Genomic DNA, 19,456 nt, shown 5'->3' on the forward strand with positions numbered 1-19,456 from the left:
GCTGCTGGTTCAGCAGGGAAATATACCTTAGAAGTATGGCATAGCCCCACATTTCTAGTTATGCCACCACCATTAGCATACTGGAAGACTTCCCTTAACCAGTTCTACCTTCCCACTGCTTCATCCCTCTTCTTATCAGTGTGTCAGTAATGCTGGGTCCTTGCATTTTGGGGATTGGTTTGGTCCTCGATTAATTAATTCTTCTAAAAGATAACACTGTAGTAGTAGAAATGCCACCTTAATGATTTTTGTCTACAAGAGTAAGTAGTCCTGAGAAATTGAGGAAAAATATGACTTGTCAGTAGTTTTCCTTTTTCCTTTTTTTCTATTTTTTTTTTTTTCCCTAGCAGTATGAATTCTAGGCGTATCCAGAAATAAGGATTTCTTTTAAGAGAAAATCAGATTCATTGTTTAGTTCAAGCCACATGCTGCGTTCTAGAATCACTGAACAGTTTCTCCCATTTCTATGAAATCTCCATTAGAAGCAGAAATTCTGTAAACAGTTAATTAGCCATCATTCTCCTTACTCAAGATCAGCTATAAATAGTACTTCTGTACTGAGTCTGGAAGTCTTTGCCTTCGATTTGCTGTCTTCATTTTCTGTGCTAGTGCCTTTTTTTTTTTTTTTTTTCTTATTACTCTGAATGTTTAAGTATCATTTTCAGCAGTGGAATACTGGTGCTCCACAGAAAAGGAAATACTGGTTAAAAGAATGTATGATACAAAATATTTTTTTCATAAATCAGCCAAATAAATGACAATTAGAATAAAATATATCAATAATCTGTAGAAAATGTGTTCCTCTTCAGCTGGTTGATGCAGCTTTTATTAGCAGCGCACGTGTTTCTTTAGCAAACCTAATCCAGATTGGTAGGATCGGTAATAAAGCTGGCTGTGCATGTGTGATTAGCATTGGTACTCAGGCTGACATGGGGAATCCTTAGGAGGCAGCTCCCTGAATGCTCCCTCTGCGTCTGCTGTATCTCATGAACTGGGGAAATGGAAGGAGGGTGTTAAAGCAATTCTAGAGTTGTGGCTGTTTTTTGTTTGTGTGCGCCTGCCTTGTCCAACCACCAGAGCAGAATCTGTCTTTTAGTGCAGTTTTGCCTCAGCTCTGCATGAGCTCTGCGTGACAATGGTTTCAAATATATATGGGGGAATATGCTTGGAATGGGAATGTTTCAATTTTCAGGCTGTAATGTTGGGGAAACAACATTCTTTATTTAAATCCTATGAATTATCGATGCAGGTACCTGAGCTGATGTAGAGTCATGGCTGAGAATTTGAATGCAAGAGAGATGGGGGGCGTGAAAAAAAGCCAGGAAATTCAAAGTGATGGTTACCAAAGCAACTGTAATTCTTCCCTAACTTATGCTGTAGTAATACTGAATACTTATCAGCTCTGCTGAGCTCTGATGTGTTCATGTATAAATGCAGGGTATCTGAGTTACTGTGGGAACCAAAGTTGTGGGATTTTTGAGATGAAAATTCTTTGTAGAGTGACAGAGATGATAGAGACTTTTGTTTTGGTATTGAATTCACTTTTTTTTTTTGCAACAGTCATAAAAATGAGTGTCACCACAGACAGATAATGGAAAATGAGAACATATAACCATAACAGAGCAAAATGTATGCAGGTCCTCTCCCTCAGTGGTCAGACTAAGGCACAGGGGAGAAGGAGAGAAGTAGACTTCTGTATTGCAAAATGTGATTATTTTCCTGCTCCTGGGAGAGGAAATAAGTTAAAAGATTAGATTGAAAGCCATAAATTAAACATTGTGGTAACAGCAAATGGGATATGCTTTAAAGATAAGGAGCCAGCTGGAAAAGCAGTGCACCCTTCCACTGCCTCCTGCCTTGCAGAAGTGATGGCACTGCCTGAGCTGTCCTGACAGGCAAAAGCACCATTTTGCCCAGGTTTCTTCCTGCATGGTGCAGTGAGAGCTCCCCCTCCTGTTTTCAGCCTTACCTTAGCTTAGATAGTTTACCTTAGCTTCTAGATAATATCAATAATATTAATTAGCATTTTGAAACAAGTATTAAAAAAAAAATCTGTAAGGAGCTGTGAACAGTCAAAAAGCCTTTCCCCTGAGTAACCTGATGGCACACAGTGCTTTTTGGCTCTTGGGTCATAGATCAGAATTTCTGTTGGAATGCTTCAGTGGAGGAAATGCAAGACTAGCAGTGACATTTGTTACCAGGTAGCCTCTGCTTTTGCAGGATCCTTCTGTTCTCAAACCATCCCCAGCCAAAAATGCCATGCAACCAACTGTCTGTATGCCAAACCCTGCAAAAAAGTCCTAATAAACACAGGGGGGAAGGAAGGAAAGAAGAAAGGAAGAGATGACAAAGCATTATGCCTATATGCTTGTATCTTAGAGATTTCAGTGGCAATTGCATTCATGCAATCATATTACTGTTGTATTAGTCAGAAAATGTGATTGAAGTTTATTTTAGCTTCACGGTTTTATGTCAGATACAGTATCTGATAGGGTATTACAGATACAATCATACCTTATCTGCTGTAAAGGAGCAGTACAAGTTGAACTGTCGGATTTGCTTGAGCTAAGATTAAATCAGTGATTTCTGTCATGTAGTCCCTGCAGGTTGGTCCAGTTGCTTTTTCTACCCTGTCAATTCAGAGTTTTGGAACAGCCGTGACAGAAAATAGGCAGCTTAGGCTTCTAGGCTGAGCCAGGCTTCTTCATCCCTTTGCAACTCATTTTTGTGGTAGGCGAACAAGTTGGATGTGTGTGTAGCACATTATCTTAACGGTAATGAAGATAAGAGGTTTCACGTAATGTTTCCCTAGTCTTTTCTGCTAAAAATCCAGGATTTAATTTGTCTTCACCTGTAGAAATGCAGTTCTATAAAGAAGTAACAGTTAAAGCTGTGCAGCCACCTCTACCCCTCACCTTTCTGTCTGTGTCTTTCTCAGCAGAAATTGGACAAAGCAATGCTGAAGTTGCAGATGCTAAACAAGATCCAAGATACCCATGCCTCCTTTGAGTTACTAAATAGATACAGATACCTGAGTAACGCTGCTTAAGCAGATTGCAGTAGTCTGGGATAGGTAACAAGCTTTGTAGCTGTGATGGTAAGGCAGGAAATGTTTCGTTGTCAATACACAAGTGAATTTGCTAAAGGATTCTTCACTTGAGTGACATAATCGCCTTAGTGCTTCTAGAGTCAGCCTGAGATATCTTCTTCATGCAAAGTGGATCACCCATTGCTATCCACATTTAGAAAAAAGATTTGAATAACAGTTGTTTGCTGCCTTGTGACAGGTTTCCCTCCTCTTGATTTATTTTTGGGCACAGCCTCAGTCTGTTTCTCCTCGAACAGTGCAATAGAATTAATTCCATAAATAACTCAGTGCTTTTGTGTGTAGCATATCTAGCAGACAGATTTTTTTTTTAGTGGATGTATCCTTGTGTAGGTTGCCACATTTTTTTCTTTGCATCAGTTTTAAATGAAGCCACCATAATCTGATCTTAATTTAAATGTCAAATTAGGAATGTGTGTGTGGGAGTCAAGGATCCTACCCCAGCTAATTATTCACTAGGGCTTCTGCATTCTATGTAAATGAGGTAAATGCGCAAAGGACCAAGTAGCTGTACATCAAAGCTGCTATAAGTGAACAAGGAAAAGATTTAAAACTAAAAAAGCTCCAAACAGCACTTTCTCAACATGCGTAGATAAAAAAAAAAAAGAGGTATTTAGATGGCTTAGAGCAATAAAAAAACATATGAATTCAAATCCCCAAATGTCAGTCCAGTGCTGAAAGACGTCAGCTATCCACAAATCAAGACTCATTGCACACAGCACAGTCGTAAAATGGATGGAGCTATCCAAATGTAGAGATGAGTGTAATATTACCAATTTTCAAAAAGAGATGGGTCAATCTTCTGAATAGGCATGGAATTTTGACAACCATGGCGTACGGTAAGGTCACCCGCCACAAGCCTGCTATTGACATCCTCACTTTCATTCACTAGTTTGGTATTCAGTTGGCAGTTTTTGGATAATTACTGTAACAAGGACTGCGTAGCTTTCATTGCCTAAGCTGCTAAGTTAAATGCTGTCACCTGCTCAGCAGCCTGATCTCGCTCCGCTCCTGTGTGCCCGTCTGCCACCCTACAGCCACGCTGCTCTGATGTGTTGCATCAGGACAGCAGCTTCCCAGCAAAGCCTGCCAACAGCAGCAGAGCTGGTGCTTGGGGAGCTGAGCTGGCAGCCTGCGTGTTAGAGCAGGATCCTTGTGTGGTTTATTCTATTTTTTGACAATTTGAAAGCTGTTTTGGGACTTGGTGAAGAGGGTCAGTATGTAGCCTGTTTCTGATAGTGGCAGCAAAGGTGAGAGGGATTTCTGTAATTTTGGATGACTCAGGGCAGCTATTGAGGTATTTCGGTGAAGGCCTCTTTAAAACCACCAGAAGGGGTATAGGAGTATTTTTGTTGCTTCAGTGATTTATTTTGCTTGTAGACCATCATAAGAATTAAGTGTTTAGTGGGCACTGAGCAATTCTGTTTTCCTCAATGACATTGATAAGATTGTGAAATTGGCTGTTGCAAAAGATGCTAGAGAATAGAAAAGGGCCCTCTGGAATAGCTAACATCTCTTATAAATCTAAAGAAATAATAAAAGTAGAAAATGTGTGTTACGCCCAGAACACACAGACATTAACGGGCCGCCTGGGAAATACCTTTTGACTGATTTGCTGCTCGGTAAATGGCTGATGGGATCAGAGAACAGTCAGGAAACAGCAGTGCAGAGAAGGCTTTTTTTTTTTTTTTTCCTTCCTTAAATATTTGTCTCTAGGACTACCTAGTAGACTTGTCACCAACCAGAAGCAGATGCTGTGTGTTCTTTCTGCACAAAATGCAACAGATAATAAAGAACATTTCTGTATCAACTTACCTCGTCCTCTGTTCTTTCTCACTGTGTCTTTTTATCTCTTTTACATCTTCTATTCTCACATTCTCCCCCTTTCACTTCGTCTTTTCTTCCATTTCTTCATTGTTACTTAAAAACAAAATAGAAAACACCACAGTACTTTCCTGTATTGCGTTCTCTCTTCAGTTTCCAGTGACTTTTAATCCATCTCTCCCCTTCAGCTCCTTCCTAAATACTTCTCTCTTTGCCTTCTCATACCTTCTGAACTGTTCTTTTTCTCCCTTCTTAGGTTTTTATCTCCTTGTCAGGACGTTCATCTGTTTTCCCTAGATATAGTGTTCCCTGTCCACTCTTCATGAACTTCTTTACTCTTCCTTTATTCTCTGCAGTTACAACTTTCAAATATGCTTCTATGTGTATCTAAGGGATGGGGGGAAGAAAATGCAAGCCAAAACCATGTCAGTTCTTTCAGTGCTGGTTATGAGCCCTCAGGCACCAGTCTTCTAATAGCAGGGCTTTGTGTGTGCACTTGGGGTTGCACTGAGCAGCACGGATGGCTAACGACGTTCCTATGCACGTTCTGATTCAGACAGTAAATCAGATGCATACTGAGAACTGGAGGGCTCAGGGGGATAATATTAGGCTTTTTTTTTTTTTTTTTTTTTTTAATACTATTCCTGCTTTGAAAAAACATCTAACCTTTCTGGTCTCTTCTGATAATAGTTCTTGAATATATCAAAACAAAGGAAAAAGGGCTAGGAGGAAAGTGAGATCAGATAGATGTTACACAAAAGGATGAACAAAATCCTGTTTGCTGCTGTGACAACACTTGATCCCTGTTTTTCTTTTTTTTTTCCTCCTGGCCTCATGAGCTGTTGTGAATGAATCAGAATTTCACACATTTGGATGCATATAATATAGTGCAGTATTTCATCTTTAACTTCCAGTTCTTAACTCTGTATGTATCCTCTCAGTGACTTGTCACCCTTACAATCTCACTGAGTGTAAAAAGAGAGGTAATATTTTTTGATCTGCCTGTTTTGTTTTTATTTATGAAGTTTATATTTTAGTCTGCATAGTCTAAATCTCTGCCTATCCATTCAACATAATATCTTGCAAGAATTTGAAATCACGTGAGACCCAAAGTTGAGCCACTGAACCAAAATCTGTGATATTTTTTTTCATTTGAATTCTCTGGCACTCTATATTTGTGTAATGATTTGCTCCAGCGTGCAGAGCAGATCAGGAATATAAATGGTTTCAGGGGGGTTCTGGACATACCAACAGAAGTTCACAATGGATGCTGATACACTGATTCAAATGTGGCCTTCGTCTCAGAGGTCTCACTAAGCTAAAGATTGCTTGCAGCTGGCACTGTTTGTTGGATGGTTTTCTGCTTGCACTGTTCTTTATTTTGTGAACATATGCTATGGGATTTTGTCCCTCAAGCAACGCGAACTATGAATTTTGATGAACTCCTCCTCAACCATTGTATGTGGCATGTCTGCATTTAAAAATGTATTGACAAAACTTGTAGGCTAGAAGATGATGTAGAAGCTTTTACTTCCATATCTGTAGTTTTCCTCATCACAAATCTTGGGATTTAAGAGAAAAAAGAGAGTTAGCAGCTCTGAGTGATGTACTGATCAGTTTTGAGATCTGACTTTTGAGAAATACGAATGTTCATGTGCACAGTGGATCTGCCCTTCAATAAGTACTGCCTTTCCTCTTCTGTGGCATTGCTGGGTAACATGAGCTAGAGGTTGCGTAGGACACTGTGTTGCATGCATCAAACTATGCTTCAAGCCTAGCTCTTGGGCAGTGTGCAGGAGAGGAGGAAGTGTGATCTGGTCTGTGGCATGGAAGCTATGGGGTTCCATTTGGTTCCTGTTCCAGAGCCTCTTATGCACAGTGTACCATGGTAATATCTTCTGTGATGAGTGGGATGACTGGTACTGGTCCAGGGATGCGATGCAGCCCACAGAGTGGAGGACCTGTCACAGCTCTGCTATGATTAGTTGATGCTCTGAAGCATGAAATAGCATTTGCTTTCTCTGCTACAGGTATCAGATGGTGTGTCCTTCTTATTGCTCCAACGATATGACAAAGAACTGTATTTCATAATTTGGCATTTACAAAGATATCCCACTTGTTGAGGTGATACAGTAAGTTAAACAGTAAGTATAACCAACAATGGCTTATAAAATTCTAGAGCTAATTAATTCTAAAGGTGAAAACCTGGCTTAAGAATGATATGAAGTCTGGTGCATTAATAAATCCCATGGTTCAGTTTCATTTTCTGCAGCCCCACTTCCTGTGAAGAATATAAAGTTTTGACCTTTATTTAATATGAGATTACTTAAAGGTGATCATTAGCTGAACATAGGCTATATAAGGAAAGTATTTAAACAACCCTTCCTTTAGAAAGGTGGGAAGATCTGAAGGTCTGTAATCACTGGAAGATACGCTCAAAAGCAAATACAAATTAAAAAAAGAAAAATAATCAAGTTTCCATTTGGTTGATTTTAACAGAGTGCTATTTTAACAGGCCAGGAAGAAATAGGAGATGATTGTCTAAAATGACAGACTAATTTTTGCAGTGAACTTAACCTTGGACCAAATGGTTAGCACGGAGCAAACTCTCAAATACGGACAGGTTTGTGGGATTCCAGAGCCAAGGTCTGAGATGTACTCAGCACTCAGGCCCTTGTCTTTTGGAACACATACTTTTGACTTAAAACTTACTTCATTGTGTTTCCTTACACAATGACTCTGTTCAGGGCATTATATCAGCAACCTACCTTATTTTTTTTCCCAGAAGTAGTAATTGCCTGTTGTCAAATCTAGGTGACATAAAGCTATCTAATAGCTGCACTGTACGTGCTTGGCTCTGGAGGACTGCTTTTGTTTCAGCTCAGAAATCCCATAACAATACAATCTGATGATCTACTCATATAAAATAATCCATTCACATAGATTACACAAACTTCAGATTTTCTGTTGCTTTCTTTGCTACTTTTCTGTTGGCCTTACTTGTGGTTCTTACAGTCAATTAAATAAGTTCAGGTGAATATATACCAAATTACTTACCTTTTAGTATTAATATTATATACAGTGAAATAACTTCCTAGTTTATTAATTTTCTGTAGCTTGAATCCATCATTTTTATGAGACAAGGCTTATTGAGGTGATTACATTAATAATACATCACTATAAAAACTAAAGTGCGTCCCAGAGAACGTGCTAATAAGTGTCATTGATATAAACTTGTAAATGGGTGCTGGCAGTCAGAAGCCAGGTGCGAATTTGGCTTTAAATGAACCATAAGTGATAGCAGTTCCAAAATGACTGGCAGGATTCCTAGCTCTGATGTTAAGGAATAAAAATGTTAAATATAATGAGGTTACTCATATTTTGGCTTAAAACATCTGAAGTGCATGCACCACAGAAACAGTCTTTTATTCTTGTTCAGAATTTAAACCTTGATTTAGTAGTTTTTACATTTTCCGATTTCTCTTCTCTCTGAACTTGGTTTTGTGTTTTAGGGTTTAAAAATAATTGTGGGGTAGATAGAAGGAATTTTCTTCAGAATCAAATCTAATTTCAAGAGATCAGAAAAATGGTGATTATTTAGCCCTGCACTCATGCAGTATTCTGCCATTGGGTATTCTTAGCCTTATCAGTCTCTAGAAGCGGACAATGGTACTGCTCTCTAAAAGCAGCATGAAGAAATGCTAACATTCTTCATTTTAATAAGGAAGAAAGCAGAAATCAAGCAGAAAGCTTGACTGGCATTTGTAAGTATTTTTATTTTAATAATGAACAAATATGTATTCTGCTTGATAGAAATTTGGAGTCATGTTCTTATCTCTGTCTCTACATCTTGATTTGAAAGTTCATTTTAAAGTGACTTTGCTGTTCCTATCTTGCATATATGCCACACCTTAAAATTCAGTCTGAGAGACCAAATCTTTAAATAATTGCCTGCATCTTTAAATACAGAATTTATAGTTGCATATTAGATTTCTTTTAAGAAAGGTTCTCTCCACAGTGCACCAAATTCCACTCTATATATTTACTGATCGCTCCAGGTACTGCAATCCAGATACTTCCACCCCCCATGCCTTCAGTATTATATAAACTAGTTTAAGAAATGTGCTTTTTTTATTAACGATAAATCTTGATTCTTTTATATTTTTTTCCATATAAACTAGATATACCCTTGTTTCTGTGGTACCTGGCCCTTTAGAAAGCTTCTCTGACTTCTCTTCAGGAAGCAGGGGAACGTTAACAACAGACTTGAAGATGAAGAGAATTTGAGGCTTGTGCAAAATCCTGGAGGAAGTTAGTATCAGATCTGGAAATTGAATCCAGATTCTAGCACAGAACAGTAACAATTTACATCAGCTGGCTACTATCCATGTCCTTATTTCCTGCAAATTTAAGTTTTAGGCAGTGTGTTTTGGAGATACTGGGCAAGATCAGGCTATTGGGATTCTTGTGGCTTTTTTTTTTTTTTAGTAAAGAACGTAAAGACTATAATACATCACCCTTCCTTTTTACATGGGGTAGTTTGAATGTGCATGAAGATCTACTCCATATCTGTGCCAAGTAGCTGAACCAGATGTGCATTGCTGTACAGAAAGAAAGGAGAATCCAGCAAAATCACAATGGGCATATTAAATGTCTCGGAATAAGGTGGTTTGGCAGTTCACAAGTTGGAAAATTGTAGGAACTGGGGGTAGGCCTCTTATGGGATTGACTTACCGTGAGATTTCACTTTTTGTTTTGTGACTTGGGGTAAAGGTATTCCCAGGGTCAAATCCCCATGAGCTATTGGTTAAGAGGTGGTGGACTTGGAATGAAGATTAATTCTGCTCAGCCATCTGCCCTCACTCCAACGTGAACTTAAAAAATGCAAGAATGCCTTGTGCAGGGCCTTCTGCCGCTAGAGCATTGTTTTGTCTTGATGGTGTTTTTCTGTCACCTGAATTGGACCATTTTATTATCTTTAAGTTTCTTTTCCCTCTCTGTGTGTGGAAATATCTAGTGGGCCTGTAATTTAACATGCAGTGTCAGCCTCGTCATCTTCTTCAGTGCAATTAAATCTTCAAAATATGATAAAAGAATAAATGCAAATGGCTGCCTGCTTAATTCAGGCTTTGCAAGCTGTCTTGATGAGTGTATACGTGTAGGGGGAATTGCAGATTGATGGCAAAGAGTACAGGCCTTGCAAAATTGGTGGTGAATGTTGGGACAATGTATTAACTTTAGTTAGTCCTGGTTAAATCATTCAGTGGTTAAAAAAAAAAAGCCTCCGTCGGTACCTATAGGTGCTACTGTGATATGGATACCTATTGTGCTATTTGTGAACTGTGGATTGAACTCCTATTTTTTGCTGCGCAGTACTGTTCTTTAGAAAAGCACTTAAAAACTGAGTCAGAGAGCAACTTTTTTCTTTTCATTTTTTGCATGGGATGGATTTTCTAATTTTTATTTATTTTTTCTTCTATGAACGAGGTTTGTCTGAATGGGAAAAGAATAAAATGTGTTGGAGAGCTCGTATTAGAAAGCTGGGTGTGTACAGGGAGATAAATGAAGGTGAGAAAGAATACAGTAGCTACTTACACTCAAGGTTGTGGCAAGTGGTGGGAGACTGGAAAACTGATGTGCTTACCTGCAGTGTCTTTCTCATATTTGCAGTACACTATTGAAAGAAAACAGGAAAAATATTCCACAAGTATTTATTTTTTTTCCTCTCCTCAGAAGTCTGATTAATTTCTCCTACAGCACTGGCAGTTGCACTGTATATGCTTCATATATCTCAGTTGTCCTTTTTGTTTACTGATGTTCAAGTAGTAGGTAACTCGGTCATATATGTTTTTTACACAAAACATCTCTTGGAAGGAAGTTCAGAAACATGAGTGCTAGTCCTGAATTCGTTACTACCTGATGATTCTCACATGCATTTTGTTTATGCCACTGACAGCACTGAATAACATTACTGGCCTTCTTAAGCAGCACCATCTTTATTATTGTTATTGTTTCCTGACGATGTTCATTACAGAAATTATGAGGTGTTGATTAAAAGTAAAAATCTCTGGAGTTGAGCTGCCAATAATTGTGCTGAGAGTTTCAATTATTTACTAATTCCTCCAATTATTCTGCTCAATTTTTGGAAGCAAAGGTCACAGAAATAATTTTTCTGTGTGTGAACAAGCGCCAGGAAAATTACTGAGGATTGAACTGTTACCATGAGAGATGACAGACTGTTCTGTCAGTCTAGGCACCTGCAGGTGATGGCATCTCTCTGTGCAGTTCTTGTAGAACTGATGCTATTAGTCAGAAATATTTGTGGAGCCTTTGTAAAAGTTTCCTGTGAGTGTGGTTGCCTTCATAAAGCCACTGTAGGATCCATAGGCTTTGCTGTGAGCACAGGTAGATCAACTCTGAGCATTTATGTGAATTTTATCTGTTTTCTTAGGCTGGTAAGAATGGGAGTAGTGAATGCTACAGCTATGTGGGAGCTCCTGTGGCTCTTTCGATGTCCGCAGTGCAAGTCTTTGGCAGGAGGTGGTCAATCAGCTCTCTGCCAGCTTGTATTCAGCCTTGATTTAGCAATAGAAACATTTTCCTGCTAGAATAGATGGGTTGGTTGATACCTTTAGTCTTCTGAGTGCCTCCAAGGAATGGCAGTGATAGGTGAATAGCACAGGATATTGCTAAATTTTAATATTTTAGTGGCAAGGTCATGGGAAATAACTTCTTTGGGTATTAGGTAGTCCTCCTGGGCTTCTGCCTCACTTGAATGTTAAACAGTCTGGTAGACGCTGTACTTGCTACTTGTAATTTCCACAGTCATTACCCACGTAAATGTAATGTGTAGAGAGCAATGATGACAGGAGACTCTCTCGGTGCTCCTTCTTAAGGAGCTGTCTTACACCTCCTCTGGAGCTGCTGGTTCCCACAGTGCATGAGCATGTCCCAGCCTGGAGCAGAAGGCACAGGAAGCTCCTTCCTGCCCTCAGTTCTGTCTTCCTATGTTCCCTTTGCGGAGAAAAGTATGTGCATCGGAAGTCTGTAAATACTTGTGTAACTCTTCACTGTCTCCATTAGTTTTACTGTGAATGCTGTCTCAGCATTGTGGACATGGAGGTATTTTCAATAGCTAATGAAATACAGCTGAGTGAAAATATATGATATTGTATGAAGACTGATAACTGGGAAAATGGAGAGTAGGAAAAGATAAAAGGCATCCAGTTTTTCAAAAGAAAAGCTATAATGGAGATCTGTCAGGAGGCCTTTGGGTGGGAAATGAAGAACAGTTTCATTTTTGTGTACAGATAGAATTCAGAGCTCCCAGACATGCAGGAAAAAAAAAAAAAAGGAAAAAAAAAACAAAAAACATTTGTCACTTGGATGCAAGGGAAATGTAGGAGATTTATGTCCCTACACTAAAAAAATCTCATATATAAGCAAGCCAACCATTTTTGTTCTGTCAAATGAGAGTAATTATTCATTCTGCTTGATGTTTTATAAAGGAATGTGCTTATTCAAAGTTGATGCTTCTGATAGAAAATGAAAAGCTTTGCCTTTTCTGCCTCCATACAAAATCTGGTTTCTTTCTTTGTGATGACATTTAAGAGGAAAAAAAGAAATTGTAAAATGGTGAGGATTAGCTTTTAAAAACAAAGCACAAAAACCCACAACAGAAAAACCATCCTGCTTATACAGAGTAAAAAATAATAATTATAATATATATATAATTCATTTTAATTTTTTTTAACAGGAAAAAGAAAGAAAACAAATTGAAGAATAAGAATTGCAAGTAAAACCTCATAGTAGAGATAATATGATGAAAATATTTGGAACATATAATGGATTGTGAACAAGTTGGGAAGGAGATCCTCGTCTTTGGGACCCAATATTTTGGTTTTCCTATGTGTATCACTCAAGTTTGAATTCATTTACACACAGCTCAGAGGAGGAAAAAAAGGCTTCTGAGGATCTTATGAAAGTAGTCTCACTTTCCACATAACTCGTTTGATCACTTAGACTTAAAGAATTGTGATATCCTTTTACATTAAGTGAGAAAGCAAATCAGCTGAAAAGGACAATTTAGGAAAATATGAGATATCTGCTTCAGTTTTATGAAATGTTATTATCAATTTAAAGTCACTTTATTCAGCCATAATAGCTTTAATTATTTCTGGAAACACCTACTGTGAAGAAGAGTAGGCAATTGGTGGCCCAGATTTTGTGAGTCACTAAACAAGTCTGAGTGCCTGTCTGTGCTGTCATAACAAATTTATTTTTGAATTCATATATCTGAACAGTACTAAACAGTGCTAAAGACACTGGAAAGCCAAAAGCATGAATTCTTAAAATTATAAAAGGGAAAGATTTCAGTCTCTCCATAGCTGTGGAGGACAGAAGGATGCTAAGGACAAAGGTGATGTGTGAGCATATTCTAAAATGCTTGTGTTGAAAGAATTGAAGTAAGATGTAAAAGTATCTCATTTTGTTCACCTGAGTGTATTTTATCATCTCCAAATTACAACAGTTCTGTAATTTGACTGATTTATTTTAAGTATTACATATTTTGAAGATGTAGGTAGTTATACAGGGGCTGGGGGGGAGATCTTATCCACAGATTGGAGTTTTAGTTGAGTTTGCTCAAATAACTAGGTCTTTGGAAAGCTGGGGTGTGTTTTGACTGTCTGGAGAGTAGTTCAGGTCTCAGAGAGCTGATCCTAATGTGAAATCCACATCTCTGAATGGTGGTTGGGTCTCAGAAGCGAAAGTGATGGCTGGACTTCAATCAGCTGCTCTGAAATAGCTGTTTGTGGGGCAGGGTTTGTCGTCCGAGTAATCTGGTGTGAGCCCAGGAAGGGAATTTTTAAATGCTGAGGCTGCTGCTTTTTTTTCCTTCCCCGTACCTCCCATAATGTTAATGTGTCAACCCTTGGCTCCCTCTTTCTGGTCATGGTCATTTGACATCTTGCTTCTCTCTTCTCTAGTGTTTGTCTGAAGGCAAGGAGAATATTGGTTTCCCTTGAAAAATCTTTATGTTGATGAGTTCTCCTGATACTTTCAGAGCCTTTATACCTTTATAGTACTGAAGTATAATTTTCAAAGACTTCCAGGGATTTTAAACCATTTCTTTGTGATTAACTGACAAGTTCAAACTGCTTATCTTAGCAAATTATTTGTGTAATTTATTTTGACTTTATATCATTTAAGACACTTGAAAAGGAGACTGCTCATTACCTAAAAAAGTGCTTTTTCCTTCTGTTTATTCTTTTGAGCATTCAGGAAAAGAAAAAAGAATATTTTCAAGGTATCCTGGAGATTATTCTTCCTAATGTATTTTCTTTCCTTGAGGTGCTGACATACATTATGTATGCAAAGAAGAGATTAGATATTACCGCACATCATCAGAATGTTGTGTTGTGTTCCAAGCATTGCTCATCCTTCATGAAACTGGCATAGTTTAGATTGTACAGATGCTGCTCTGAAAGTAATGCCTCCTGTTTATTTCCATGGAAACTACAACAGATACAGAAAGCACAATAACACTATTTGACAGAACACATTTTCAGCTAAAAAAACACCATTTTTCAACATTGTCAACGCTGTTAGGTATGCATTTTCTCCAGTGATGAACAAGAGGCTGCACACCGTGCTTGTAAAAATCTGCACTAGCAGAAGTGATCAGTTGTTTTACAGCTGCTGTAATGGTGCTATTGCTAGGAAAATGTTGCCCGTGCAGTCCATCTTTTGTAGACCTGAATGGATGGAAGCCAGAGGGCACCAAATCTGAACTACATGGTGGGAGTGGTAAGACAGTTCAGCAACGTGTTCCTTGGTCTTCAAACTGATATGGGGCCTGGCGTTATCTTGTTACAAAGGAAAGGTTGTCTTCTTCTCTGGCCTGACTCTGGAAGTTTGAGGCTTCAGGTTAGGCAGCATTGCAATGGACTGATCAAAGTTGATGTTTTGTCCAACTTCCAGGAACCCAGAAGGATCACCCGTTTCCTATCCCAAAAGATAGTGCACATCACTTTTACCAACTGAGGGTTTTATCTTGAACTTTTATTTGACAGAGGAATCACGTCACCACTCCATGCAATGCTGTTTTCATGCAACTTGTAGTGGTGACACCATGTCTTGTCACTGGAAAGAAGATCCCAGAAACTGTCCCCTTCAGCCTCATGTTGGTTCAGTAGGTTCTGACAAAGTTGTGTACAGTGTTCTTTCTGTTCTTAAGTGAGCATTCATGGCAGTTCTGTACATATTTCCCTGATCATAATTCACTGGTTTGCATAGATAAGCTGATCAAGAAATGCTCTTGAGTTCATGGTGTGACAGATGTGCACAGCTGTATGGAACATGGTTTATCTTTCATGTTGCTTTCGCTGCTGCTGAAATGCAGTGGTGGCAATGGAAGATATCAAATGAGTTGTTAATAGCCATATATTAATGTGTAATATGTACTAAGATGTCTTTGAGGTGATCTGTACTTTCCTGTATGTTGGCCAAAGTCTATTGCAAACTCATTCATATACAAAGTCTTACTGAGATTGTTGAGAGTAAGTTGAATGAATATCCTGAATTTCAAGGAAATGTGTAAGGAACCCTTTCTGTGATCCTGGTGATCTGGGGGATAAAAGGAGAAACAAAAAACTGAAGAACTGGTATTGTGAAAGGCTGTATACAAATGAGCTGCTGAATCTTGTAATTCTCATCTGTTTTATATAGGACATTTTGTACAAGACAGAAAACTGGAAGGAAATCTACGTTCTCTAAGTAGATAATCCAATAATGTCTCCACAAAGAACTTTATCAAGTAGTTTCGGTGTGTTTTCTGAGAGGTTCAGTCTGAAAAGTTGAAATGATCTGTTAAATTCAGTGTGACTTTTAGAATTGTATGGTAAGAGTGTAGAATCATAAAATCATTTAGATTGGAAAAGACCTTCAAGATCACAAAGTCATACTAAAATGACCTCAAGACTGAGCCCTAGGTAATGACTGAGCCCTAGGTCACCAGCCACCAACTGAATTGAATTTCATTTGCTGTGTCAACATCTTGAATTTTAGGAAAAGGTATTTGTTTTTTAAGAAAAACTTTCTTACTGTTATGAAATACATGATAATCATAGTTAACTTTGTGCATATACTTAGATGTTATCACTTTTAAAGCTCTTTAGTAGTCAGAAGAATCATATGTATCATTCAGTGTCCCTCTTCAATATTCTGCTGATACGTCTAGAAAAGTAGAAGTAGAAAATTATAGCTAAAACCCCAAGTAGATGATACTTTATTTCTTTTAAGCAATTAAATTTCAATACAAAAGGGTAGAAGCCTTTACCTAGGGGAAGTGAGTTATTCAGGTAACATCTGCAACTAACATTTATGAAATGCCTTTTCAGTCTTGTACTTCACTTGAAGGAGTCATTTGCTGTCATTTTCATGGCTGTTGTGATCACTGTTATAGAAAGTACTTCAACATTCACAGTCTTCAAAATGTTTCCACGAATCTGACAGTTGGTATCTAAATAAAGTCATTACCTAAAGAAGCAGCAGAGAAGAAATTGTGCTGCTATTATTACTTTTGAAGAGAAGACTTATTTTTAACTGCTCAACCTGCTATTATATGCATGCTGTTTTTACCTTGTTATTAAAATATCACAACAGAGATCAAATTCAGCTGTGATGAGGAATGCACCGTTCATATGTAATTCTATTGCTTAAAAGTGTGATATGATAAGAGTTGCATGGAGAATAATAATAAAAGATCAGTCTCTTATTCAGACTACAGAAAATCCAGGAAGTATTCTTTTTTTTTCCTCTTTCTTCTCTTTCCTTACTGAGAAAGGAAATTGTAGTCCAAGTATCTGAGCCATTTGAGTTCTATATATGCTTCTGGAGTATGAAAAGGGACAGAGTAAAAGGCCACAACACTGTCCTGTGTCCTCTCTTCTTACTCTCCTGTTACACAGATTTGTGTTTCACCAAGCTCTACCAAAATACGTGGAAGTTACTCAGGTTGTCATTTTGTAACCTAGGAAATGACCATCTATTTCAGAACAGAGTGTGGGTGCGAGAGCAGGTAGGAGATGAAAGATGATGCAGTGATTCCCAGTTGCTGAAAGTGGCATAGGCATAGCTATAGTAATACAATACGCAAAGCAATATAATACCTCATCTTCTGTATCACTAGGCTTTGCACTAGCTTATTTTCTTTGCTTGCTAAAGGTGATATGAAATCATAGAAACTTGATTCAAGTACATGGTTGTTTAGTACTTCTTGCTTTTAAAGAAAATATTTTGTTTTTAATGGGAGATATAGCAGATGTACCAACAATGGCACGGTTGCCTTGACCTTCAGAAATTGTATTTGTGTGGAGTAAAATGCACATCTCTAACCCAAGTATTCCAGCACCCTTCCTTTTAGCATGTGTGTGTATGTAAATGTCTTAGTCAACTAGGACAAAGAGGAGGCTGTCCTTACAGTAGAACTTTACTGCATGGGTACTGAAAGCATCCAACTTTCCTGGGTTTTAAAAGGTGGATGAAGGATGCAGCCAATGGATAGCTAAGCTATTGCATTTTCCTTTTCAAATTTAACTCAGACTGATTAAGCATTTCCATGCTCCATTTTTTTTTTCAGAGCGCATTAACTTTTGTCACCCTCCTCTCTTCTTCTGCCTACTGAAAATCTGTTTTTGATGGCTTTCTTCTATTTTTTCTTGAAGTCTGACAATGCAACATATCTCCAGCTTATTTTGGGAGTGACTGTGAGCTCTATTCAGATGAAGTAGCCTTACTCAAGTTGTTGAGGAAGAAGAATATAAGAATATTATTATATAAGAATAATATAAGAAGAAAATAATGTTTATATAAAATGCTTTTTTTTGTCTGAAGGAAAAAAAGTGTGTCTTGAGACTAGATTGGGATGTGTCATTTCTAACCATTGAGAAAGTGTAATCAACCCCTCCAGGTGTTACTAGATGTAGAATTAAGAGGATTGAAAATATTATTTACTGTCTCAAAATGCATTTTGTGCTTGTGTGTAATAAAGCTAGAAGCAAATAAAAGCCTTTTTCTGCCAGGAAGATGACACTTCGTACAATGGATAGAAAACCTAGTATTATCTTCCTAGTCGTGCAGTTCAGACATGGAAACATCGTGGACTGATGACTGCATATCTATTTCAAGTGCATGTTTGTGTTGCTTTAAAATGCAGGGATTTCAGATCTCTGGGATGAAATCTGAGATGGAGCGGGTTGAGTGCTTGTGTGCATTGGGTTTGGCACAGACTGAACAATTTTGATGCAGTTTGTCAACAAGCTGTAAAGCTATTCCTAGATGTTGTTATCTGAAGAAAGCAGGAATGGGGTACATAAACCAGAAAAATATAACTGTCCGTTCTGACCTTACTTTTCATTGCTGTGAATAGAGAGAGTGGTGAGGACAAAGGGAGAAGTGTACTGTGTCTTCAGTGTCATTAGTAGGCTAGTGCCAGGCAGATGCATGTGGAAAGCTCTCAGCTTTGAAATAAGAAATGTCTTGTATTGTTGTTAGCACTTGTATTTCATAAGCAGAAAATAGGCATACTTCTGTGAGCCCTTCTGGTGCATCACATTCCTATCTTTCCCAGGCCTAGGGCCTAGAGCACTGAATCTCATCATTCCCTGGGCAGTGTCATAGCTGGTACTCAGTATGAATCTGAGCCATAGCAGGCTTTGTCTGTTGCTGGAGGAAAAATTAGGTGGTTTCACAGGCCATGCATGTGAACTGCAAGATACTGAGCTGTCTGCGGATACTGTACAAGGAAAAAATGGGAGTGGATGGAATACATCCACTGGCTGAAGATAAATTTCACTCTTGATCTTTTTAGCAGCCAGCTTTTTAAGTTACCGCTCAACAGTCTGATTTATCACATATTTTATTTATTTATTTAATTACTGCTTTTAATTAATTGGAGGGGGAAGGAGGGAGACCACAAAAATTTAGCAAATGAATATTAGTGAGTTAGTGAATATTAGTGGGCAACTGTGAGAGGAAGATGGTTCTTGTTTCTTACTCAAGTTTTTAAAGAAACTTTCCCTTCTTTATTTATTTTTCTTTTTATTGTGTATCTCTAAATCACAGAATCACAGAATGGCCAGGGTTGGAAGGGACCTCAGGGATCATGAAGCTCCAACCCCCCTGCCACGTGCAGGGCCACCAATCTCCTCATTTAATGCTAGACCAGGCTGCCTAGGGCCCAGATATTTTGTTTTGCTTTCTGGAAAAGTCAAGATCCAGAACATGTGATACTAACACTGAGTTACTACTGACAGCTTCGCATTTGGCTAACAAATATATTGGTGGGGGAAGGTCAGCAGCTGTGAAAAGGTCAGTCCTGACAAATGATCCATTGTGATTAACAAAATTTCACATGTTGCTTAACAGATTTTTCTCTCTCTTGAAGATCAGGGCGTATTATGAAAACAAATGATGAATACTGAATTGTAAACAAAAATGACTTGACAGGGCCTAAGAACAGATTTT

This window comes from Phasianus colchicus, chromosome 1 (genome assembly GCF_987193195.1).
Source record: "Phasianus colchicus chromosome 1, bPhaCol1.hap1.1, whole genome shotgun sequence".
NCBI lineage: Eukaryota > Metazoa > Chordata > Aves > Galliformes > Phasianidae > Phasianus > Phasianus colchicus.